Source organism: Acomys minous, assembly GCF_964271855.1.
Source record: "Acomys minous genome assembly, chromosome: 3".
Taxonomy (NCBI): domain Eukaryota; kingdom Metazoa; phylum Chordata; class Mammalia; order Rodentia; family Muridae; genus Acomys; species Acomys minous.
Window position 1 is genome coordinate 73,537,076 of NC_140485.1, and position 27,808 is coordinate 73,564,883.

At 44.3% G+C, this 27,808-nt stretch overlaps 2 long non-coding RNA genes across 3 annotated transcripts in view; both read right to left on the reverse strand.

Annotated features, from left to right (window-relative positions):
* Positions 1–15,389, reverse strand: part of LOC311594483 — a 42,354-nt gene extending 26,965 nt beyond the window's left edge. Inside the window, exons 1-3 of one of the 2 annotated variants that reach the window (XR_014778103.1) lie at positions 15,185–15,389; positions 5,048–5,131; positions 3,492–3,590 (exon numbers count right to left, since the gene is read on the reverse strand). This is a non-coding gene — a long non-coding RNA (uncharacterized lncRNA). Of the gene's footprint in view, positions 1–2,490; positions 3,591–5,047; positions 5,132–15,184 lie in introns of those variants that run through there. The other variant, XR_014778104.1, reaches the window with a different exon arrangement.
* Positions 15,390–18,890: 3,501 nt separating this feature from the next.
* Positions 18,891–27,807, reverse strand: LOC311594292. The gene is made up of 3 exons (XR_014778030.1): positions 27,648–27,807; positions 20,415–20,478; positions 18,891–19,337 (listed from the first exon to the last, which is right to left on the reverse strand). It is a non-coding gene; the product is annotated as an uncharacterized lncRNA (long non-coding RNA).
* Position 27,808: the final 1 nt, after the last annotated feature.

Consider the following 27,808-nt stretch of genomic DNA (forward strand, 5'->3'; position numbering starts at 1 on the left):
CCTCCCTCTTCAACTTCTTCATCATTTTCTCTACTCCCTCTGAAATTCATGACTTCTTCTGTGATTATGATTGATAAAACTGTATGTGTATAAATGTAAATAAGACTCGCTGAGTCCACTCGGTGTTCCTCATGTGTATGTGTTGAGAGCTAACCACTTAGGACTAGGTAACCTGTATAGCAAATAAGGAAGCTGTATTTTCTCTGTTCAAATCACCTAGACGATAATGATGCCCACATCACTTTCATTGATGTGTAAACCACCTACAAACATTGCATAGGGGGTGTGTTCATGAATCTCTCTAGACTCAAAGCCCTTGACAACTTATTCCCAATGCTTTCTCAAGGCCAGTGACCATCACAGTGGACACTTACAGTGTGCCAGGTTGGCGCTAAGCAGGTCTTGGCCATTATTTAATATGGTCATCTCAAAAATACCGTGAAAAGGTCTCCCTCTCTCTCTCTCTCTCTCTCTCTCTCTCTCTCTCTCTCTCTCTCTCTCTCTCTCCAGAGGAAATGAAGCTAACCATTGGGCATCTGCCTAAGGTCACATCCTGCCTAGCATCTGGTGGTACAAGCAAAAGCTGGCTCCAAAACAAATCCGCCCTTAGCTTTTTGAAGAGTGGCTCTATTGTGGTCCATAATAATGTGACTATTTACTTGGCCATCAACCTTATGCACAGCAGTGTATAGGGTTCTTTTTTTTTTTTTCTACATTTTTTTGCCAGAATTTAGTATTTTTACAAATAGCCATTTTAACTGAGATGAGAGGATTTCACTACAGTTTTGATTTGTATTCACTGAGCATTTTTTTCTATGTTTTCATATGTTTCTTGGCTACTTACATGTCATTGGAGAACTGTCGTTCAAAGGTATCCCATTTCCAATTATATGTCCGGAGGACACGACAATAGCTCACCTCATGTCTACTGTCACACTACTCACAAAAGCAAAAATATGGAATAAATCTAGACACTCAACAAGACATGAATGAGTAAAGGCGATGTGGTATATATGGACAATGGAATATTATTCATCCACAGTAAAGAGAGCTTATCAACAAAATGTTCTTCCAGCAGAATAAATGGGACTGGAGGAAATCATGTTAAATAAAATAAGCCAAATATCAGACAGTGTACACATCCCCTTTCTTGTGCAGGATCAAAGCAAAGTCTGCCTGGACATAGAGTAAAATGTGAGCATGGTAATGTGGTTATGGTGGAGAAAGGCGGCTGTATTTGATCACAGTGTTTGGCTATACAGGCATTGAAATACCACACTGAACTCTGACGTATGACTAGTACATATTAATCAACAATGTAAAAGATTGCACTTTCAGGGATCATCAGTTTCATCTCTCTGAGTAGGTTCTCTGACCATGGGGAGTACCAGAGAGCGTGAACAGGAGGCTCGGCATTCTCTCCTGGCCGTAGCTGCCCCTTGCTCTCACCTCACGGCACTTGCCATTTGCAACCGATGCCATCTTCTCTTCCTCTGGGAGGGCAAGAGGGAAAGGGTACCTGCCATCTCAGCGTGAAAATAGAGAGTGATGATAAAACAGTTTTAAATGCTACTAAAATAAATTCTCTTATATGCTAAGCAGTGGTGTCTCCATGAAGAAACAACTAACTTATTCCTCTATTCAATTTTAATAATTGGTAGTGCTCCGCAGATAATGAGCTCCTTAAAAAAAAAATCAAACATATTAGAGCTAAGCAGTGTATAATAAGTCTCAGAATATAAATCTCTAAATACATATTTTATCTCTTTTAGCCTAGTACTAATTTTGACAATCTATGCTAACTTTCTCTTTTTTCTAATGTATAATTGCCAGATTTATTTGTTCTATTGTCATCTACAGAAAACATCTCAGGTTTCTGTTTCAATTTTATTTTAATCTGTTTTCTGAATAGGTTCCGCTTTCCTCTCTACTGTTTACTTCCTCCTGGCTCATTTGAATCAGTTTTGAGTCTCTTTACCTTAATACTTTAAGCTTTTAAACTCTGTCCTGTTTAAATTAAGAATAGTCAAGCCTAATGTCCACGCACATATAACTTTGGCTATTTCTGAGAGTTTTAAAATACAGAGATTTCATCTTCTTAATTTCCAAAATGATGTATAATCACGGTGTTGATGTTTTCTTGGCTCTAAAAATATGAGGTCTTTTTCCCCCAAGGGTTTGTAACTTTTATTGTTACCTTATGATTATTTTATTTTTATTCCATCCATATCACAGAACTTAGCCAGAGCCTTCCCAATAGCCTCCTCAACAGGTTTGTGGGGGCAGGGGGTGGGAAGGGAGCACGGGAGGGGGGGGGAGGGGTGGAGGCGGGGGTGGGGGGGTGAGGTACTATAAGCCAATTGCTGGAAAATACTTCAGAAACAGTGAAGAGAAATGTCTATCTCCATTTCCAATCACAAAACAATCCAAATTTGCTAAAGCAAAGATCAATGTTATTTTCATCCATTTTCTCTTCTGCCATTTGCCAAAAACTATATAATGGTGCCTTGGGTTGTGGGTGTTACAGGAGTTATTCAGTTTCTGTTGTCTTCACGTCTTAAGGATGCAATGTATATGTCCATCCGTTGTTGTGATTCTGAGTCAGGTAGCAAAGGCATTTCACACCCACCCACCACACACCTACGTATATAAGGGACTTTGTGAGTCTATAATTTATCTTTTAAATCACTGGTTATATGCATTGTGGATGGCTCTGTGGAACACAGAGACATTTCCGCGCGTGATATCATTTGTGTTGAGCAGGTTCCCCGTACGTCATGCTGCCCCTTCTTTTCACTCCTCATATGAGCCCCTTTCGTTTTTCAACAGGAGATTCTGCTCTCGTGTCGTGTATACATACATCATTTTATGTATCCATGTAAACCCCAAAAATTATAAATGAAAGAAAATATGCCTTTCTCATGCTGAGAATTGACTTCATGTGATTGTCTTCAGGTGCGTTCGTCTTCCTGCTAAATTACATAACTCCAGCCCTGCTTTATGATTGAGGAAAAAAAAAAATACCCGTTGCGTAAAGACCACAACTTCTTTACTGATCACTTTGTAGTTGGGTACCTAGGCTGGTTCAATAACCAAACTGTTGTGACTGGGACTGCAATAAATATTGACTCAGAGGCCTCTAAATCAACACATTACAGAAATGTTTGCATCGGTGTTCATGACCTTTTTAAAGAACGTTCTTGGAGACTTCGATAGGATCCTTCGAGCAACTTATGCCCGTATTTGTTGAGGGTGACTCAGATGAATGGAAGCTAGCACTGTGCCCATCACTTTTCTTGGCAACATAACCAAATACCCCCGTAGGAAGCAACTCGGGTGAAGAAGGATGCGTGTTAACAGTTCATGGTGGAGGTGGAGCACAGCAGCAGGGCTTTTTGGCCATGGGCGAGAGAGCTCATGACAGAGCTTGTTAATGTTTTTCGTGGGTCTGGAAGCAGAGCCAGGACAGGAAGAATGGCTGGGCTACTAACCTCAGCATGTGTCTCCCAGAGAACCAGCTTCCTCGAGCTTCGCTCCGCCTCTCAAGGTTCCTTCCAGAGCTTCTACAACTTCTAAAACAGCACAGGCACCTGGGAAGCAAGTATGCAAATGTGAGCCTAGAGGCAGTTCACGCCCCTTCTGTGCCTCTAAGTCCTACTGGACAAGGCTCTCTGTGGTGCCAGCTCCCTCAGTGACCTCTCCCCTGGGTCTCAGTCACACCATCTCCTGCTTTGCCCCTACAGCCCAGGACCTCCACTCTCTATGCTCTATACAACCTCCTCCTACACCGTTCCTCTTCTTTTAGGTTTTAAGGTACGCAGCCAGTGACACCTTCCTAACTGTTCCCTCCCTAACATCAGTTCCATCTTCTATGGTGTTACTCCCTTATTTTACTGATTCAAATGCAAATTGAAAGGTTATTATGCTGTTACGTACTATATTGCCCTGCTCTACTATCTATCTGTCTATCTATCTATCTATCTATCTATCTATCTATCTACCTATCCATCTTGTTTTCAGCTCAGCAACCTTTTACTCTTATTATTTCATTCTATTTTTCTTTCCTAGGCTCCAAACTAGTTAAGAACACAAAGTGTCTTAGACAGTTGGGGTTTCTATTCCTGTGATGAAACGCCATGACTGAAAAACAAGTCGGGAAGGAAAGGGTTTATTTAGCTTTCACTTCTGCATTGCAGTTCACCACAGAAGGGAGTCAGAACAGAAACCCAGGCAGGAAAGGAGCCTGGAGGCAGGAGCAGATGCAGCGGCCATGGATGGGTGCAGCTCACTGCCCCGCTTCCTTTGGCTGTGCTCAACCTGCCTGCTTCCTTATAGAACCCAGGGCCACCAGCCCAGGGATGGCACCACCCTCAATGGACCGGGCACTCTTTCTTTGATCACTAATTGAGAAAATGCCTCACGGCTGGATCTCATGGAGGCATTTCCTCAACCACTCTGATAACACTAGCTTGTGTCAAGCTGACATGCAAAACCAGCCAGTACACAAAGATCCGCCCCAGTAACTGTTTTTATTATTAGCTATTCCTTATTTCCTCAAAGTTATGTTTTTCTTTCTGAATGTCATACTTCCCTTTTGTGCCTCCCCCAACCCTGAATATTCCCAGTTTTGTTTTCTTGTGCTTCATGTTCGATCATGAAGATCATGTTGGTCAGGCATGTTACCAGTAAATACTCACATGGTTCTTCTTTGGTACTTGTCGCCAACCATGTAATTAATATGAGAACCCGTGAGCAGGCCGTACAGTGAAGTCTGAATAATAATGCAAACACTTTGTATCCAGTCTAGTAGACCAGAACAGGCTCTCGGCCTTCACTGTCTGGCCTTCTAAATGCATGGAAAGGGATTTGTTCAAGAAGAAATTTACATAGGCTTCTTCTTGTCTTTGGGAAACATAAGGGAGAGACACACTCACCACCACGCAACTGTCTCATAGCGCTATCTGTCTGCACGCCCTCCGCCTATTGATTTCACCATCCTGTATTGCCATGGGCTGCGTGTGTCCCCACCCCCAAAATCATGGCTTACCTGACAGTGTGCAGTACTAGGAGGCGATGCCTTTTAGAAATGATGGTCCTGAGGGCAATGCCTTTGCGGATGAGATCGGGGGTCCTTAGGAGAAGGGCGGAGAGAGTGTGAGCAGGTTTGTTCTCTTCTTTTTTTTTTTTTTAAGATTTATTTATTCATTATTATACAGTGCTCTGCCTGCATGTACATCTGCAGGCAGAGGAGGACATCAGATCACATTATAGATGGTTGTGAGCCACCATGTGGTTGCTGGGAATTGAACTCATGACCTCTGGAAGAGGAGACAGTGTTCTTAACTGCTGAGCCATCTCTCCAGCCCCCTTGTTCTCTTCTTTTCTTCCACCAAAGGAGAACACATCCCTCCCTCTCCAGAGTTTCGGCAACAACGGCGATGTTGACCCAGATTAGATAAATAAACCCCAGGAAAAAGGTTAAATGCTTCTCCCCTTTCAATTAATTCATTTACTAGGATTTAAGAGTTCACACAGAAATAAGATAGTGGGGGCAAGGTTCAGGAAGAAATCCTGAGACCTTGGGTCTTACTGAGACCCGAGCAAACAGCACATTGGTTTTTGCTCCAGCGCTCTACTCCTTCCTCGAGCTTCTCTCTGTGCTTTATCCTAGCACTTACTTAATTATGGCATTCCATGTCATAATTGCCAGCTCAGGGATGGCACCACCTTATGTGTGCCAATTGGTCACTATTATGCCATTCGCTTGGGTGTGTGTTCATGTCCCCAATAGGGATCCATGCTCATCTTGGACAACAGTGATGTCTTAACCTCCACAGCCACAGCATAGAGTATTCAGTTCTCACCTGAAGGATGAGCAAGGTACGAAACCAGAGGAGTAAGTAAGTCCTGGCCAGGTGGGATTGGCAGGCTCCTAAAATCACTAGCAGAAACAATGGGTAAAGCTGAACAGAAAGGGTTGGGGCAGATAAGAGCTGATGGACACAGGTCAGAGCAGATAGTCCAGGCTGCAGTAGGAGCCATGAAGGTAAGCAAGAAGACCAGGGGCCAGACGCTGACACTGGAGGACAGGATGCTACATTGCCTCTATCAGCACCAACTGGGTGTTTCCTGGGAAGGGATGTTTAAAAACTCAGAGCCAAGGTCGATGTAAAACAGACCCTTCCCGAATGTTTTATTACATTGGCACCACGAGAACTGGATCTTGGAAAGCAACATCACTCTTAATCCCCCCAATCCTTAGCCAGAAATCCCTTACCCCCAAATTACCCCGGGGTGAACAGGACTTCAAATTACACAGACACATCCCTTCAGAATCCACTCATCACTTCCGTCTGAGATCTCAGACTACTGCCCTTTTGGTTCAGCACAGTTTCTTCGGCTGTAAAGAGGATAATAGCACCTGTGTCCCCGGGCTTTGTAGAGGACTGATCCGCATATAAAGAGTTGACCCCACCCCCACCCCCAACAGAAACATTCGATAAATGTTAGTTTCCACCCCGCCTTCCGCAGAATACCTTTGTAAGTCTAATGAGGGTGAAAACGGGAATGCTTACTTAACAATTTAGAGTGAGGCAGGTCTGGTGAGCAGACGCGCACTCCTGATTTCATTAGGTGCCAGAAGATGAAAACGAGCAGCCCTGCAGTCACGCCCCATCCCTCGCAGCTAGCTGCCTCTCTGCTGAGGGATTTACGTTCTGCGTGATTAGGCCTGAAATGGACAGGAAGCTTTATTGTGCTCGGCCGGCAGGCCGTGGAGTGGCAAATTGATAAAGACGCCTGGGTCAGTGGCAAGCTGGGTGGTTCCTAATTTATAGCAAGGTATCCAGTTCCATTACTCAGCCCCTTCCTACCTGCTCTTCCCTCCCTACCGTTGCGACCAGACTCTTCTCTGCCCTCTCCTGCCAAATGGCGACTTATTTACGGGAAGGAAGAAAATTTACTGATAAAGATGAGGCATGAGCCAAGGCCATAGAAAGTATATTCCCAGGAAAGTACCATGTAGTCATTTGACTCAACACTTTGAGTCCCCTATGCCAGGTGTTGGGATGTCAGTGATGAAAGCACACAGGTTCAGTGTAGCTCCTAGCCACTGACTACTTTGTCTCTCATGTGTCAGGGTCAGGGGAATACAAGTTCCTGCCTCCTAGATAGTAGATGCTCAATTTTTAAAAAAAAGTAGCATTTATTATCATTGTTGACTACTTAGTAAAATGGAAATTTCTTTGGAGCACCAGTTCCCGAATAACAACATGGAGACCTTTTATTAATTATGAAAGTTTGACCTTAGCTTAGGCTTTGCTTAGGCTTGTTCCCCAACTAGCACTTAATTTAAATAATCCTGTTTATTCTAACCTACGTTCTGCCCCATGGTGCATTACCTCTCCTCAGTACTGGCACCTCTTTCCTCCTAGTGTCTGGCTGGCAGCTGGTCCCACCAGATTTTTATTCAGAAGTCCCCGCCTATCTCTCCTACCTTTGCTATTGGCTGTTCAGCTCTTTATTAAACCAATCAGAAAGGCTAGGAAAGTGTATGTTTACAAAACATCGAGACAGGTGATGCTTAATAATACCAAAGTTCAGTCTGTACTCAGCTCTCTGCTGACACAGAAATCAGCATTTAAATATATTAAGACAATCTTTACACAGTGCACAAAAAGATCACCCAACAACCTAGGTTCCTAGTCTTCAAACCGTGGCACCAGCCTGCACGCCCCCCTGTCCGTCCGTCTGTCCCCCCCCCCCCCCCCCGCCTCTCCGTCTGTCTCTCTGTCTCCCTCTTTCTCCCTCCCTCCCTCTCTCTCCCAAAACAGGGTTTCTCTCTGTAGTCCTGTTGTCCTGGAACTCACTCTGTAGACCAGGCTGGCCTCAAACTCTAAGATCCACCTGCCTCTGCTTTCCAAGTGTTGGGATTAAAGGCATGCACCACCATCACCCAGCCAGCCTTTCTCTTTTCAGTGTGTGTGTGTGTGTGTGTGTGTGTGTGTGTGTGTGTGTTTACATATATTCATGTGTGTCAATGTTGAGTGTCATTCCTCAGGAGCCATTTATCTTTATTTTTGACAGAGCCTCTCACTAGGACCTGGAGCTCACCATTTTTAGACTAATCATGCCGACCAGGAAGCTCCAGCTTCTCACTGTCCCCAGAGCATAGAACACATCTTACTTTTTAAAAATAATCTGGGGTACTTGGCATTGAACTTGGTTCCTCATTCTTCTGTAACAAGCACTTTACTGACCTACTATCTCCTTAGCCTCTTAACATCTTTCATTTTTATGGATCGTTTTTAATTGATTGTTCTATTTACTGTTTGACAATTTCATACACGTATGCAATGAATTGTGAGTATATTCACCCCATATTCTCTTCTCATGTCTTCTTCCTACTCCTGGTGACTCCCATTCCTCTTCCTAATTCATCTACCTCCTCTTTTGTCATGAGATTTGTTTGTTTGTTTGTTTTTGCTTCTGTTTATTTGTTCCAATGAGGCCTTGCATGTGTGGCCGCGATTGCTCTGGACTGTCACATGCAGCAGACAGTCTTTCACAGAACTCTTCATCCTCCTCACGGTCCTTTCCACTATGTTCTCTAGGCTTTGAAAGAGACAATGTAGATTCTAATTTAGGCCTGACCACTCAATAGCCACTTACTCGCAGCTCTTTGAGCAGTTTTAAGTCTCTATACTAACTATAGCCCAATGTAAAAAGAAGCTTATTTGGCCAAGGCAGAGAGCTAGTCTGAGGGTACAAATATATATATATTAGGCAATTTGACTACATATTTGATAATATAATATCAATAGTAAGTACCTCCCCCAGATGGGGACTGTGAGGTTCCCAACCACAGTGGTTTTGTTGTTGTTGTTGTTGTTGTTGTTGCTGCTGATGCTGCTGATGCTGCTGTTGTTTGTTGGGGTTTTGTTTTTGTTTTGGTGTGTGTGTGTGTGTGTGTGTGTGTGTGTGCGCGCGCCAATTTTGCCTTATGAGATATGAATTCCCTCTCATGGAGCAGACCTCAAATCCAATCAGAAAGCAGTTGGTTACACTCAAAACAGGCATGGCACTGTTGCACCAGTAGGCATATTTAATTTGGAGGAGCGGTATTATTGTACACAGAGTCTGAAGCTAGGCAAGGCCACTAATGTCTTTTCGTTTCTTTCTGCCTATATATAGCATCTTACAATACTATGAATGCCAGCCAGTGGGGAAGAAGCTTCTACCCTACTTTCAGCTTGATTTATCTATGTGTTGCATGCAATGTGTGCAGTGTCTTCAGCAATAGGGTGTTACTGGTTAGTTATAGCAATAGCCTCCATTGTTTTAGGGAGTCTCTTGGGGGTTCCTTACTGATAACTCATAAAGAGATATCCCACACCTGGCACTGAAGTTTTGTATAGAAAAGCAAAAACAAACAAATAAGAACATGTGCCTTCTGGGAACAGGATTATCTACTCTGTGGAAGGTAGCATCTTTTGGGGGGGAAACCCTTCCCAAGTGATCCCTGTAAAGGCCCTAAAAGTCATATCTGCTTTAAAAAAAAATATCTCAGCTTCACTTAGGGAAATCTAGCTGGCTAGTTTTATATCAGCTTGACACAATCTAGAGCTACCTGAAAGGAAGGACCCTCAATTAAGAATAACTCCGTAAGATCTGGCTGCAAGGTTGATTGATGAGCAAGAACCCCGCCCATTGAGGGTGGAGCCATCTCTGGGCATGTGGATCTGGGTTCTGTAAGAAGCCAGGCTGAGCAAGCCATGAGAAGACAGTGAGTAAGCAGCAACTCTTCATGGCCTCAGCATCAGCTCCTGCCTCCAGGATCCTGCCCTGCTTGAATTCCTGCTCTGACTTCCTCAGTGATGGACTGCTACCTGGAAGTGTACACTGAAATAACCCCTTTCCTACCCACGCTGATTTGGCCCTAGTGTTTTATCACAGCAGTAGTGAGCCTAACTAGAGCAGCAGCTCTCCAAGTTCATCTCCTCTTCAGACAAAGAGAAACGATATGGAAGAGACTCCTTTGGGTCAGACAAGATGGCAGCCTTTTCCCTGGGCTCCCTTTTAAACTCACTGTTTCCTAGAGTCAAATCCATTTCAAATATGGTTCTGATCTTACTACAGCCTCCATTAAAATCCCCAAGCTTCTTAAAAGTGACTATATGAAATTTAAAACCATCAGTCTGCCTGGATCCAAGGCCATATACCTCTCACCTCTGTAATCCATCTAGGTCATGTTTGTTCCAAGGAATCAACTTTCTCACACCCTCTGCTTTTGCTCACATAGATTTTTATTTAAATTGTTTTGTGTTTTCCCATCAGTCTACAAAGGACTGACATCTTGAAGCTATCGATTGACACATTCTACCCTAGGACCACACTATATCTCTTCATTGATTCCAGCATTCCTCATGACATTCAGTAATATGGTTTGCCTTCATATAAACCTGGTACATTTCTGGTTAAAACTCAATAGTTTTTTCCTCTTTTTGACATTATAGTTACTGTTATGAATCAGATCTTTCACATATTACATTTTCTAATTACGTGTTTCTGATCAATAGAAATGCTATTTTTCCCATGTTTGTCTTATATCCAGCTACTTTATTGAACTCTCCTTGTCACATCAAATATCTTCAGATGAGTCTCATGAATTTTCGAAACAGCCAGCCGGCCATCTATAAATCATAAGTTTTCAGTTCAAGCAAGTATGGTAAATTTGTCATAAAAATATTGAGGCATTTCTTCACATGGAGCAGCTCATTAACAAATATAGTCAGACCCTCAAATACTGTGAGTTATATCACTTTCTATGAACCCCCCAGTTCAACACATTATGTTAATTTGCTTAGTTGTATATGGGTTAAAGTTTATGATGCTTCCCTTGCTTACTTCAGTGGTTTATATGTTAATTCGTCAATTCAAACTACCAATATATAAAAACACATATGCATGTACTTAAGTACTATTATTATGTTACTAGGAAATTTTGTCCTTTCACAATTGTATACATATATGCTATGCATTTGTTCCCTCTCCTTCCAACTTCTCCTTTTCCCTGTTCTCCAATTTTTTGTCTCCGATCAATTTCTCTTATTTATTACCTTGGGTTTGTTTAGAGTCCCTAAAGAATTTAACCAGAACCACCTATATGATCCTAATCTTTCAACTTACCATCAAAATTGTGTAAAAATTCAAACAATAGAAAATAAATTTGTTTCTTTACTCAGTATTGACATGCAGATGTGTTAATACCCATACCTGTAGTCTCTTTTTCTTGATTTTTAAAACTGTAGAAGCAAATCATGTATGTATTTACAGTTTCCATCTTGCTACTCTAACCAGTTTTCATAACAATTCCAAACAGTTCTTTCTCATTTTCCCTTTTCAGTCAATGCCTCCTCCTATCCACAATCCCTGGCAATGGCTAACTACACCATCACCACAATTTTACATTTTGCAAGTCATTGTATAAATGAAATCATATAAATCATAACATTTGGATCTTCCTCTCTAGTACTTATCACTTTTTTCTTGTCATACTGCATTGGCTACACTGCATTGGAAGTCTATCAGTTTACTTGTGCCTACCTCATTAGACTTCATGAATCTAAATAATAGGGACAGTGACGCCAACATCTAGTGTAAGTGTAGGTCCTCACTATGTGTATTTGCATATACAAAGAAACTGGTGCTAAAGGCTGGCCTTCATTTAGGCCTACCTCTTAAACTTCCCATAACACCTAAACATTTCCTCAAAGAAAAAACAGCCCCAGAGTGCCTCACTGACTCGTGGGCCTGGGAAGAAGTATTTGGGCCTTATTAATTAACTTGTCAAGATGCAGGAAAAACTCCACCTACTACAGGCTTACTGTGCCACGTGGAACTGTCAGTCTCTAATTAGAATTAATTAGCTAATGTGGGTTTCAATTTTGGAAGACAAGATGCTCTGCCTGTGTGCTCATTTAGTGTTAATTATCAAGGAAATCTGTTTCAACCTAAAGGCTCTTTGAAAGCACTGAGACAATCCCTCCCACGCAGACTCCAGGAAGTAACTGATGTGATGCTGGCTGACAGTCAACAGGGCTCTCTTGAGACAAGATTCTGAAGGATAGAAGAGTTCTCTTGGGATTCCCAAGACAGGAATTCTAAGTTCAACAAACAAATGAAAATCAAGCTAGGAAAGGCTGGGGCTTGAAATGCTCAGAAGACATAGCAAAAGGCCTCCCAAACCATTTGAGAGATCCTTTTAAGGAGTCTCAACCCAAAAGGCATAACTCCACCCCAGACTGTGTGGCCTGACTGCTTCTTATATTTGCCAAGAAAGCAATGTAAGAACCTTCTTCTTGTAAAATAAACATTAAAATTCACAGAGAATAATGCCTTATGAGAGATTATGTGTCAGGGGTTCCTGTTCATCCAGTTTTCCACACTGACCTCCCATAATGTATAAGATTCACATCACTGATGCCCGCTCCACATCTCATCTGGATAAGGACGCAGCATCTATCTAAATGTTCACGGCTCCCAGAAGACCTGCTGTTTTTGGGTTGAACTGTGACCAAGAAGGAGAAACTGGTTGACAAAGCAAAAATGACAGGAGCCTTGAGAGGAAGTGATCATGATCAGTTCCGAGTTCCAAATGGCCAAGGAAAGATTATTCAGACACCCTGTAACTTAGAGGTATTCCACAAGATCCAGATGGAGATTGGCATAAGGATGTGACAGAGAACGTGACTTAGGACAGTTCTCAAGCCTCAAATCTGGCCACTTATGACCACAGGGAACAAAGAACTTGCCAGAGTCTTGGGTTTCTAAAAACAAAGCAAAGGAAAAAAACTTGGAATATCACTGAAGGGTGGCACAGATAAAAAGGACATGGAAGCTAAAGTCTCAAAAACCAGGGCTAAAACTATGTTTAAAAGATGTACATTTGTGGGGCCCTTTATATCAGAGAAGGAGCTGATGAAGGTAGATCCTTGAATTTTAGGTGGATAGCTTCATTTTTCCAGCACTCCCACCTCTCTACCCTTCCCTACTCTGCTGATTGCCAGGAACACAAGCTCTGTGGTGTATATCTATGGCTCTTGCTCTCGGTTTTAACAAGATTTATAGACTCTGAATAATCTAGAATGGATATGGAAAGACAGACACTAAGCAGGATAGAAAGACATGGAAAGTTAAAGGGACACAGAGAAGTAAAGATTTCCCCCCACCCTGGAGTCTAGTCGAAGTCTCCCACCAGCTATGAGTCAAGAGTTCCAGCACAGTTACCATCTGTTGTTGACGTTGCTAGTATAGAGACAATATTTCTTTTATACAGAGATATTTTAAATAAGGATGTTAAAGTAGCAATGAGTCATGCTTAAAGCCTAGGCATATATGACCTTCAAGAGTGGCCTTCCTCCTTCCTGTAACCTTTGCTGTAAGCCTACAATTTTCTAGGAATTTCACCAGAACCCTCAGTTACAGTAAAAGCACATCTCAATCCCTAAACAACCTTTTAATCTATGCTTTTATCACATGATTGTGGTCCTAGCCAAGCAAGACACACCAGGAACCATCCGCTAATACCATTTACCCTCGCGGGAGGGTGGTCTTAGAAACTCTTTGAGATTCAGTTGACAGCCACCTCCCCATTTCTCTTTCCTTCTCCTCCTCTTCCTTCTTCTTCTTCTTCTTCTTCTTCCTCCTCCTCCTCCTCCTCCTCCTCCTCCTTCCTCTTCTACCACCTCTTCCTCCTTCTTCCTCTCTCTCTCTCTCTCTCTCTCTCTCTCTCTCTCTCTCTCTCTCCCTCCCCATTTCTCTTTCACTCTCTTTCTCCCAACTCTCTGTATCTGTCTCAGAAGAGTTTTTCACTTCAATTTAGTTTTAGTTGCCCACATTCAGTGAGACAATGGCTTTGTCCTCAGTACTGGAGCCCTGACCTCCTGAACAGAGTTTTCCTTCCATCCTTGGATGGGTCCCAGATCACCTGTTCTCCACCTCTTCTTAGGCTTTATCATGTCCACCCTATAACTTTCGCTACTTCCCATCTGGGATGTGACTACATCTCAGGTATGGATGAAGACCTCCAATACACTCACTCCCTATCCTAGTGAGGGTGGCAGAGTCAGGCACAAACTTTAACCTCTTGAGGTCATGCAAGATTGCTTACACTATAAAGTAAGAGCCAATGGTACATTTGGTGAGATGCTTTTGTCTCTTGATCCTTACAAAGTTGCTGGGAGTGAAGTATCAGCCACCCACCATAAATTGGAACAGCGAGACCATGGGAAGAAACTCCTGCCACGCGCCACATGTTTCACTGTGTAATATTTGCAGCACTTTCTATGAGAGTTCCATTCTCTCCTGGAGAGAATTCCATAGGGATTTAACCTCCTTTGGGGTTTCCTTTAGCCCAAACAAGTATTAGTTTCTTCTATAAAGACACAATGATCCTAATGATACATACATAAAGCATGGTGGGTGTCTTAGAATTTCTATCGTTATGATAAAACACCATGATCAAATCAACTTGGGGAAGGAAGGGTTCACTTCATCTTATACTTCCACGTCACTGTCCATCATCCAAGGAAGTCAGGGCAGAAATTCAAGGCAAGAACCTGGAAGTGGGAACCGAAGCAGAAGCCATGGATAAATGCTGCTTACTGACTTCCTCCTCGGGCTTGTTCAGCCTGCTTGCCAAGGGGTGGGCCGTCCACAATTAACTGGACCTCCAACATTAATCATTAATCAAGAAAATGCTCCCACAGGATTGCCTAAGGCCACTCTGGTGGTGCCATTTTTTTCTCAACTGAGGCTCTCTCTTTTTTGTTTTTTGTTTTGTTAAAAAAAAAAAAAACCCAACCCAAAAAAAAAAAAAAAAAACTAACCAGGACAGTGAGTTAAAAGTCTTACAAAAAAAAAAATTATGAAATAGGAAAGATCCCTGTTTATGTTCAGAATGTTCTTTCCATCCATTAGATAAGGAGTTCCCACAGCAGAGATCTATGGAATACTGCTCAGCTATTAAAAACAAGGAATTCCCGAAATTTGTGGACAAATGGATTGATCTAGAAATTATCATAATGAGTGAGTTCACCCAGAAGCGAAAAGAGACAAACGGTATATACTCACTTATATCAAGACACTAGTCCAAGGGATATGTACCATGAAAAACTTTACTTACCAAGAAAGTGGGTCAGAGGAGAGGGCATCCTATTGAGACTTTAGGTGAGAGTAGCATGGAAGAATGGGGAAATAGTAGGACCCACAGGGTCCTGGAAACCTACAAGAAGAACTTTATGACAGGCAGATCTGGGTCCTGGGGTCCTCCTCAAACTAAGGCACCAGCCAAGGAGAAATAGGCAGTAAACTTCGAACCCCTACCAAGACCTAGCCGACAAACATGATATTCTCCACCGTTGAGTGGAGAGTGAGATCTGACTCTCACATGAACTCTGGTGCCCCTTTTCTGACCATGTCCCCTGAATGGGGAGGCCTGGCGGCACTCAGAGGAAGGATAGCAAGTTACCAAGAAGAGACTCGATATTCTAAGAGCATATATGGGGGGGGAGGTCTCCCTCAATCACAGACATAGGGGAGGGGAGAAGGGGGGAAGTGGGAGGGAGGGAAGAATGAGAGGAAACAAGGGAAGGGCTAACAATCGAGATGTAATATGAATAAATTAATAAAAAAATGTAAAAAAAAAAAAAGGAAAGAAAACAAAAAAAAAAATGTCCGTGAGTTGGTATCCTCACTCAGATTCTATATAGTAAAAAAAGATAACAGATAATCAGTTATATGCAATGCTCTGACTATAGAATATTTTCTTCGAATAAATGCTGTTGACACTGCTTACAAGAAACAAAACGCATTAGAGCAGATTTAACCTAGGGCTTCTAGAACAGATCTGGATCAGATAAGAGTTAACTTACAGTTACCACATCCAGTTATGGGCATCTGAGGCTGGACTTGCTCTGCCTGGATGAGTATTATTCCTGACTTTGCATTTCGTGTTCTTCCTAAGCTGGAGGCGATGCCCTTTCCATGGGCACCGTGCATTGACAGGCGGGTGCTTTGATACAGCGAGCGTGTTAATAGCGCTGACCCTGGAGTCACAGTGATGTTCACTCCGCTCCTCTAGACTCCTTCCCCACGTCCAAAGCGCACTAGCTCTCTGAGGTCGAGGATCCTCGTCTATTAAAAATGACCACAGTAGGCCCTCTCTTCAGACTGTGGTAGAGAAAAAAAAAATCAAATCAAATAATCCAAAGGAAGAGCCGCTCAATAACAACACTCATCAGACTTTCATTGTTGTTTTACGTACACAGGTTTCTGTGTGCTTGCTCATCCCTTCTCTAAGCTTAGCTTCCCGAAGGGGATGAACAGTGGCTTGCATCCCCCGCTCACTTAGCAGTACGGTCACACCCACAGCACTGCTGCAAGGATGGGGCACTCAAGTCATGGGATTGAACATCCGGTCTACCGACAATAAGTACATGATAGTTGTTAACTCTTAACGTTCTGATGTGTTAGGTCAATAGGAACGGCACTATGTTCCCTAGTGACTGTCTGAGAGAAGCCAAGGTCCTGGTGTCTCCAGTAGCTGATGGGAAAAAAAAAATAACTGGCCCTGGGCCAGGGGAGGGGCTTCCTGTCTGGCTCTTGGCACACAGTGTTATGAAACTCCAGGCATCTATCTCACTTTGCTCTGCAGAGCTCTGCTAACTGAAAACAGACTGAAGAGGCCTTGAGCAGATTCCATCTTGAGACAGTTCACTCTAAAGCCCTGGCTTTGGATGGACTGTCCTTCCAAGCTTTGATTGTATAACCCAGAAGGTATAAAGACCCCCGTCAGTGCACTTGCATCCTGCTTGAAAGAGATGTGCTAGTATATACATAAAAATTTAGGATTTTATGAGTGGAGGTGTGAAGGCTAACAACAGTTCTTGTCATGGTAAGCATATGGCCTTTCTTCCAAGAGTCTTACCTGATGATGTGAAACTCTTTTGTTTTCAAGGTATGGCCCCTCTGCCAGCAATGTCAGCATCACCTAGATCTTGGCAGAAACCCAAATTCCCCAACACCATATGAAATCTGCTGAGGCAGAAGCCCTAAGGATGAGGCTTAGCTGCCTGTGTTTACAGCAGACCTCCAAGCGTTTTAAAACTTCAGCTCTGGAGTTGCTTTTTGACAAGGAGATGAACTACATCCATTCTGCTGAAGCTGTTGGACCAGTGAGTCTGAACGTCTGGATTCAGGTCCTGATGCTAATGGAGGATCCATGAGCCTCCATTTCCTCTTCCCCTAGTGGATATCACAATACACACACACACACACACACACACACACACACACACACACACACACACACACACTGTGCTTCTCCTTCTTGAAAGATTACAAGACCTCCAGAGATGACTATCAGGATTCAAAAGATGAATAAAATAAAATAACACCTAAGCCTCACACGGAGAGTTCTAGGAATTCATGCTGCCAATAGTTTGCATATTTCCCCTTCCCGTTAGCTGAACAATTCTTTTCATATTTCCCAGGGGAAAAAAAGCTCAGAGTTTCTTTTGTGCTTTTTGTTGTTGCTGCTGCTGTTGTTGTTTTATCCTTACAGTTCTGATCATTTTTATTTTGGTGCTTCGGAAACTTTCATGTGGCACAGGAAGTAGCTAGACACCCTGTTAAAATGCAGACACTGGTTCTTAGGTTTAAGGTAAGGGCTGAGACTCTGTGAGTCTCACAGGCATGTTGCTGGTGGTGCCGACTTGTGAACCACACGCTGAGCAGCAAGGACCTGACCAGCGTGGCCACTGCACAATTTCTACATTAGAAGTCCCTAAGCCTTCTGCTGTACAGTTGTCACGCTGCAAATTCCACCAAGACTCTGCAGCCAGGTGAAAGAGGCTGGGAAACAATGAGAGGTCTTACGGGACACGATACCTCAATAGGTCTGGTACAAGATGGCCTATGTTCCAACGATGAAGATGGCAGGTGAAGATTGGCCAGAGAGTTGTGGAGAGCACCATCTTGAAAAGACGGCAGTCACTGATTCAGAAAACAAGGAAGCAGCAGGTGGGTAAAGGATGGAGTGCACAATGAAACCTAGGGACACACACACACAAACACACACAGGCACACACACAGACACACACATAGACACACACATAGACACACATATAGACACACATATAGATACACACAGACACACAATATACTTTCACACACAGACACACACACAGACACACAGACACACACATACACATGCACAGACACACACACACATGCAGGGAACACTGCCTTCCGCTGCTTGAAGATCATTAAACTAGATACACACAAGTAGCCACTTAGGTAGTTGGGTCTGGGGCTCATCATGAGATCTGTTCTAACATCTGAAATGTGCAGGTCAAACACATGCAGTAGCTGTCACTCAAGCAGATCGGTAGAAAAGGAGTCTAAGCTCTACAGTCAGCAGAGCGCATGCAAATTCCATACACATCCTGCCAACCTAAGCCTCTATAGTCTTGTTTTCCTTACGCTCATCTCTCCCTGGTGTGCCCCATCCTGGTGGATCTGAAGGGCTATAGTCCGGAGGGGAACTTAAATATCCCCCTCACTGGTAAAATAAACGTCAAGATTTTGAAAGCAATTGAACCTAGGTGTGGACCTCGGCTCTGCCACCCACTGGCTGCATGCCCTCCAGCCGCTGACTCACTTCCCTCGCCTCTAGTTTGCTTTCTGTAAAATAAGAACAATAATCTCTGTTGAGATGGAAATAGGGGGCTCTCTATCACGTGTGTGTACCTATGATGTGCTGCCATTACACCAGCTGGGACCCAGGACATGTGTGTTCTCTTCTGCCTTCCATCATTACTGCTGTCCAGAATTAAATGATTAAATGACACCCAACCTCAATCTCTGACCTCCACCCGCATGCACATACACATACATGTTTATCCATACATATGTACACCCACACACATGCAAACATACACACACATACACATGTAAAAAGGAGCCATGAACTTCTCTTCACTTTGCCCATGACATATGAATTTCTTCCTAGTTGAGTTAAATATCCTTTTAAGTCTTCTGTTTAGTTCAGCTTCTTTCAAAAGTCAAAGTGCATGGTCTACAGAGAAATCCAAATAGCCTCTGCATTTAACAGGGTCATTCTCCATTTGTCCAAGAGCAGAGTCCCATCCAGGAGTTGTTTGCAGAAGCTGCCTCTAGGGATGCCGCTATTGAGATTTCCCCGGAGTCTGACAGACCTCAGAGGTCAGTGCTGTCCTCACTGGCTTCATGCTGTCTCCTGCTCATCCGATAGCCACCTGCCAAAAAACAAAGCATCAGTCAAAGTACTGGATATGCCTTATGGTCCACAGAACCAAGAAGCAACTCACAGCAATGAAAAGAAAAATTGGTAAGTTTAGAAAACAGAGGTAGCTGCGTCCCAAAATCATGGCCTGCTCTCTTCCTACACCTCTGGTTGTCCTCACTTACTTTGGGTATGAGCTGGGTCTTCACCCACCCACTAGATACACTGTGTTACCATCACTAGCAATCGTCCTCCCAAGATCTGTGGGACTCTACATTCTAGAAACAGACCCACATGCTCTTACTGGCCATCCTGATTTCACTAACTGGAAGACAAAGCAACCAGTTAATGACTTGATTGGTGAGATTTAACAGCATCCAGGCCAAGCTGAACTCATAAGAGAGAGGCAGAGACGGTGTTTGTTTATTGCCAAGGCACCATCTGTAATTACCAGGCCAAGATCAGCATGCTTGCTCCACTTCCATGCTCTCTCCCATATGCTTCCTTCTACCCTGAAGCTGCACAGAAGCATTTGCAAAGGCCCAAGCACTTCCCCCTGCCCCCCACCGCCCAAATGTTAAGAAACACACAGTCTACAGATCCCCCATAACAACTTAATAAGGAGCTTGAAGTTACATATGTGTATGATTAAAATTTGTCTTCTGTTCCTGACTGTGACCTCCATTAGGACCTAGGTGGTGCCTGTGGGTAATACGGTAGGCCATCGATAGCTATAGGAAGACTGGATGAATGAAAGAGTGGGACTTCTCTTCAAATCCTAAGCCACATGTATGCTGCCAGCTGGTGGGGCAGAAGCTGGAAAGATTGGGAAAATATGAGGCGTTAGACTAGCTATAATTATCTGGACCATGAAGGTCAGCAGGGAGAACCTTGTAGTCTGAAGGGCTGTGAATCATCACTTTCCCAGAGTCCAAGTCAATGGTCCCAGTGTAGATAGAAATTCGTGTCCACCTTGGCTTCGTGAGCATGCACAGTGGCCATCAGATCAGTTCTCAGCCTGTTTTTCTAGGACCAGCCACTAGAGTTATGCTTCTGCCGACCTCTCAGATATAATCACATGTGAGCTTACCAATGCTTGACAGACCAAATCAGGATCTCTCTCTCTTCCAAAATGGCAGCCAGTGTGACCAAAACTGGAATCAAAATCAGATAGAACAGATAGATGAGAGGCCTGCCCATGACCTTTCACCCTTAACTACAGCACTATGCCACCTTCAGCAGCCTGTGTCTCCTGGTCTTTGCTTTCTGGATCTCTCTCATTACAAGGCTTACTTGTGCCCACCTAAGTGGCAGATGAGACAGTGAGAGCAAGTCGCCACTTCTCCTCCCTACCCATGCCTCGGCAGCCCAATTTTCTCACTCTTCATGTGATAACTCCGGGTACCACAGGTTTTATAGAGCACATTTTATGGTCTACCTTCCCTCTCCAGCTCCCTTTCCTGCTCCCTTCCCTTGCGTCCTGAAGTCAGCTCTCGGATAAGCCCACTTGAACTTTTGCTTCTGGATCTCCTTATGGGAGAAGTCTAAAATAGAACAGCGCTGAAGGATGTAACAGGGCAAAGACCTGAGATGGAGGAACAGATGGTAAGGTTGGTGTTTGCGGGAGCCGGAACAGGATTCAGGAGATGAGAACGGGGGAAGTGAGGCAGCGGGCTGGGAACGTGCTGGAGGGAGCTCCTGAGCCAGGCTGGGGAGTATAGCTTCATCAGAAAGGTAATTCCCAGAGTTGTCTGAAAACAGCGTTACAGAACAGCTCTCAGAGCTAGAAAGGACCATCCACCACTGCCCCTAACCACTGTGAGAACCCCTCTCTCAGCAGGCCCCTGTCTTTCTAAATGCTCCCAGTAGACTGAGCTTTCTCTTGATTACCTGGTTGCACTTTGGCCAGGTCTGCCAACTAGTAACTTCTAGAAAATGCTAAGAACATCCTCCCTGTTTCTTAGAGGAAGCTAATTGTCCTCCCACTTGAATTACCTCAGTATATAAGCTCTCTCCTTCCTAACCCCTGTCTCCTCCAGGCTCAGTCTCTCTCATGCCTTCACCATACATATGTGACAAAGAGACTTGACCTGCCCCACTCAAGCCCTAACTTGTCAACATACTCTAAACTCTCAGATATGGGAATGCTATTTCAGATGACATCCAACCTTTATCTATGGTCTAAAAAGAAGCTTCTATGGTCTTCCAGAGGTCGTCTCTAGATCAAGAGCCCAAGGCTGCCAAAGAGGAAGCTGCCCATCCAAACGCCTTCCACTACCTAGTTTGTTTACTCAGTCATTTATTCGGTGTCTTTCATTGCAAGGCACTGTTTGGTTTCATGCAGGCTACTGATATATACATTTTCTTTAAATGCCTTCTCTTATAGAGTTCATATTCAGCTACTCCGATCTACCCAATGGACAGGACATTCTCCACAGTTATGTGGAGAGCGGGGACTGCCTCTGACATGAACTCTGGTGCTCCATATTTGACCACCTCCCCTTGGTGGGGAGACCTGATGGCACTCAGAGAAAGAATAAGCAGGCTACCAAGATGAGACTTGATAGCCTATGACCATATAGTGGGGGAGGAGGTCCCCCTCGGTCTTAGACCTAGGGGAGGGGAATAGGGTGAAAGCAGGAGGGAGGGAGGAATGGGGGGATACAAGTGATGGGATAACAATTGAGTTGTAATCTGAATGAATTAATAAAATTAAAATTAATTTAAAAAAAAAAAAGAAAGAAAGAACTGGCAAGCTCCCCCAACTCCCACCTGCTGTCTGTTTGGGTGAAGTTTTATTACAGTGTAGCCATCCTGTTTGCTCATGCACATCGGTCTATCTGTTTCCAGTATACTGAGGAACTAAGGCTGAGCCTACAATAGCCCCCAAGGCTGAGCATGTTAGCTTTCTCCTTCCTCACAGAAAAGGATTGCCATGCCTTGTCTAATGCATCACCTAGGATGCTAGCTTGAGATAGAGCAAAGATAAGATAAGTCCCCTGCCCTCCTAGGTCTTGTGTTCTAGAGCCCCTACTACGTGCCAGATGGCGGCTGGAACACTGAAGATTCTGAGATGAATAGTCACAGGATATTCCCACATGAAATATCCTAGAGAGAAAACGATACACAATGCTTCTTGCTGGGCCCCCAGTACAAAAGTAAACCAGACTGGTAAAAAATCTTTATGTGCTCGAACTTCTCATGCTAGCTAGGTATAAGACAACAAACAAACAAACAAATCAGCAAAGCATCTGGCTTTGGGTCATAGTAAAATCTATGAAGAAAAAGTAAGCAGGAGCTGGGCTTTCCTTGCAGCAGCTTGCACCCTGGCTCCACAGTCCTCTCTCTGCACCTGCTCTGGATACACATGGCAGCCCTGATGTGGATGTAATCCTGCTAAATCCCATCTGTTGGGCTAGGCGGTTTTTTGTCCCAGGCTACTGAGTTGTGAACAGGAACCGATCGTATCAGCCACAGGGGCCTGAACCCCAGGGACTGGACTTAACATCACTAGCCCTGTAAAAGTGGAGCCAACAGATAAGCAACAATGCGCTTTGTGTATTTTTCTTACCTCTTCCCTTCAAAGGAGAACTAGAGATAGGCATGTGGGCCTAACACTTTAAAAGGATCTTTACTGCTTCGTTTAACTAACGCATTTTTCCACATAAGTTCCTCTGCTCAAGCGTTCTCTCTAATTACCATTTTCCTTTTACAGTATGTTGCTGCACAGAAGTGAGCTCATGGTGAGCAAGAGCCCCCCGGGTGGCAGGGAAAATAAGGCCTGGCTATTAGGGGGCTCAGTGAAGCGGCAGCTTCTATGTCTTCTCTGCAGGAGGGAGGACAGCCCAGAAACTGCACTGCACCAGGCCAGACTCAGCTCAGTAGGACTTGGCTCTGAGATGGCTTTGTAAGCTTGGGAAATACCACCGGCTTATCTCGGTTGTAGAACTGTCTATCTGTCAACCTGGAATCTTCTAGAAATCTAGAGATCTGATTTCCCTATGCATGTTTTGCACCAATTTGACAGCATGCTAGGGAGCACCTAGAACTTAGCGCTCAGAACTCAGGTGCTAAGCATTTAAAACAGTGCCTGATGTGCATTCAAAAGAAAGTGCTAGATGCTGTGTCTACTGTGATACCCAGATGCCAACTCCATTTATTCACTCATCCATCCCTTGCAGTGTCCAGAAAACAATGGTCAGCGTTCGGTGGTGTCCCAGAAGTAGAGATGAACAAGATAAAGGGGGGAAGGATTTATCAGAAATGAGACGTAGCATGGGGGACATGGAGGAGGTGAAGGGCCACTCACTCTCCTGCATTGCTCAGAGTACAGGTGTAGTTCATGGAAATCAGAAACTAAAGCAAGGGTCTGCAGTGGCAGGGGTTGGGCCACAGGAGGCTTTGGGGACTTGACAGGTAGCATTGTCTGTGATTATCTCAGAAATAATGTATGGGAAATTGGGACACAGGGGAAGCCTTAGAGAGGCTTGGGGAGTCCCAGGTTGTGGCATGGGCTACCCAAGCATCTATTCTCACAGATCAGACCTGATTCTCAGAGATCAAAGAGAGGTCAGCAGATCCCTGGGGCTATTAGCACAGGCATGCTTCCAGAGAGAGGGTCACTATTCAATCAAAACTCAAGAGCCTGGGCTGGGAAGACGGCTTTGTGAGTCTGGGGCTTGTTGCACAAGCACGAAGACCTGAGTTCAAAGCCTCAGCATATCAGTTACTTTTCTGTTGTTATGATAAAAACACTCAGCCAAGGAAACTTGTAAAAGAAAGGGTTTATTTGGGTTTACGGTTCTAAAGAGAGTCCAGCATGGCAGCAGGCAGCAGGCACTAAATGCTAAGAGTCCTTGAACATCATGAATAGCAAGAACAAAGAAGAAAGAGCAAACTAAAAATGGCATATGCCTCCTGTGTCACACTTCCTCCAAGGCCACACCTCCAAACCCTCCCCTAAATGTGCCACTCTCTGTGAACCCAAATGTGGATGTGCTCAAGGCTCTGAGAGCATTTCTACTTCAAACTGCCACACCTGGCAACCGTGTGCAACCGAGGTACGATGGTCATGCCTGTAATCCTAGTACTGAGGCCATGAAGACCGAGATTTCCACAGCCACTCAGACACTGGGTGCCTTTGCTGGCCAGCCAACCAGCTTGAAACAGCGAGCTTTGGGCTCAGTGAGAGACACTGTCTCAGTAACAACAACAAAAAGGTAAATTGTAAAGTAATAGAAGAAGACATCCAACATTGATCTTTGGCTTCCACTCATGTGTGAGCACAGACAGACAGACAGACAGACAAACACACATACACACACATGCACATATACAAGTACATACATGCATTCACCACAGATATAAAAAAAAAAAAACAAGAAAACCCAGGACTCTACACTGACCTGATCCTCTACTTGAGAGGAAAATGAGGCCATTTGATAGACTATATTTTATTCTTCTGTGTACACAACAATTTACAAAGAGACTCATAAATACAAATATGGATGGAGTTGTGCACAGAGATTTGCCAGTGTACTGTGCAGCCAAGCGCTACCCTAAGTGCTCTATGAAATATTAACTCACATCCTCACTGCAACAGGCTGGGTAGCTACCACTACTGAATTGAAAAATAAGGAGAATTAGACAGAGAGGTAAAATAGCTTGCTTACAGAGTCACAACTATTAAGTGCCAAAGCTGGAATTGAGACCCACACAGTCTGGCTCCAAGGTTTTGGTTTTCTTGCTTTGTTTGTTTGTTGACCTTTGAAATACTGGGGTTCAAACCTGGGGTCTCACCTATGCTCGGCAAGCATTCTACCACTGTGCCGTATTCCCAGCTCTCTTTTTACTTTTTAACTTTTGAGAAAGGGCCTTAGTAAGTTGCCAGTGCTGGCCTTGAACTCACTCTGTGGCCTTGAGTTTTAGATCCTCCTGTTTCAGCCTTCTGAGTAGCTGGCTTTGCAGGCACACGCATGGCCAGCTTTGCAGGCACACACATGGTCAGGTCCAGCTGTCTGTACTCTTGACACCCACCACAACCAGTGAAACAACCCAGAGTAATGTGCCTGGGCCCTATTCCTAGAACTTTCTGGGCTCCCAGAAGAGGTGTATGTCTAACAGGCAGGGGTTCTTTTAACCCCTAAGCAAGCCCAGATCCCTGCTTTCAGCCTTTGGGCTGAGTTTTGAGGCCAGACATTGAGGCCAAAGGCAGTCTGCTGGCACAGCAGCAGGGACTACCTACGTCCTGGCAACAAGATATCGGCTGAGGCTGCTTCAGTGTGGGCTGCCTCCTCCAGCTGTTTCAGTCCCTTCTAAAATAGATTCCTCTATTTCAAACACCTCCACTTGCCACTCGCTGCTCATCTTTCATCATGATCTGCCGCGTGGAGCCACACAGATGTGCTAACTCCGTGTGAAACAGCAGCCCCTTGAGAGAGGGCTTCCGTTTCCTCTGTAACGATGCCACTTTCCAGCTGTCTTGTTCTTGAAAGGTGAGCCTCCTCTCAGCAGCTGCCCGACCGCTAATTTCAGCCTTTTGATCACAGTTTCTGGTAGAGCTAGGGAGAAGTCTGTGCCTAATCGTGTCTCGCACACAGCCACACACACACCCTCCTGCTTTGCAAATGAAGCAACTCAGAGAGGGAGCTGGGCTTGGAGGGGAACACACAGCAGTGCTAGGACTGAAACATGAGCCAGTTCGCACGGCAAGATGGAGGTTAGTAACAGCGGTCATAATCACCCATCATTGTTACACTCTAGAAAACTTAGACTGCCTTTCTCATGTGGACACATGTGGGTGGCTGCCTCTGCTCATCAGAAAAGTCCCTTCCCTTTGAAGCCATCTGTCTCCCTCCACCTGGAATCGCATAAACCTCCAGTCAAGTGCCAGTGGTGACATGTGAGGTTTATGCAAAGAAAGCAAGCAGGTTAGGGAGATGGCTCATTCATAAAGTGCTTGCCACTCAAACACAAGGACCCAGGATCCCCAGTACTCCTGTGAAAAGCCAAGTGTGGTGCACCTGTAAATCTAGTGCTGGGAAGGCAGAGAGAGAAGCCGATCCCAGGGCCTCGCTGCTCAGGCAACCTAGCTGAATCAGCAAGCTCCAGGCCAGTGAAAGACCCTGTCTCAAAAAGGAAAGCAGAGGGCAAATGAGGAAGATGCCCAGCATCATCCTCTGGACACTTCACACACACACACACACACACACACACACACACACACACACACGTGCACACCTACACAAACATGTACATCACACACACACATGTGCACACCTACACAAACATGTACATCACACACACACATGTGCATACCTACACAAACATGTACATCACACACACACATGTGCACACCTACATAAACATGTACATCACACACACACATGTGCACACCTACACAAACATGTACATCACACACACACATGTGCACACCTACACAAACATGTACATCACACACATGTGCACACTACATAAACATGTACATCACACACACACATGTGCACACCTACACAAACATGTACATCACACACACATGTGCACACCTACATAAACATGTACATCACACACACATGTGCACACTACATAAACATGTACATCACACACATGTGCACACCTATACAAACATGTATATCACACACACATGTGCACACCTACACAAACATGTACATCACATACACATGTGCACACTACACAAACATGTACATCACATACACATGTGCACACTACATAAACATATACATCACACACATGTGCACACCTACACAAACATGTACATCACACACACATGTGCACACTACATAAACATGTACATCACACACACATGTGCACACCTACATAAACATGTACATCACACACACATGTGCACACCTACACAAACATGTACATCACACACACATGTGCACACCTATACAAACATGTATATCACACACACACATGTGCACACCTACACAAACATGTACATACACACACACATGTGCACACCTATACAAACATGTATATCACACACACATGTGCACACCTATACAAACATGTATATCACACACACATGTGCACACCTACACAAACATGTACATACACACACACACACAGAGCAACAACTACTTATTCAAGACTCCCATGTCAATTCCACAATCACTCCAGCACTGATTCAGCAGCTATACCCCTCCATCTCTCTTGGGGTAACTGCTTCCCTTTTGGGTGGCAGAAGCAGGTTAGGGTTCCTCCTCCCCCCCCCCCCCCAGCTACAGTGAAATACCTCCCTATTAAAGAGGACAATAAGAGACGTAGCAATAAAAGTTTAGGACACCAGCAATTTTCCTACCTCATCCTTCATGGTCTGACTCCATCCTTGATTCTGGCTGCACATCAGAAGCCCCCATGATGCTTGAAATAGTCATGTTCCCAGGCTCCACCGGAGGAAATGGGTCAAGGCCCAGGGAACAAGCCCCCGGCCTCTGTGTTTCTTCAAAGCTGCACAAGTGA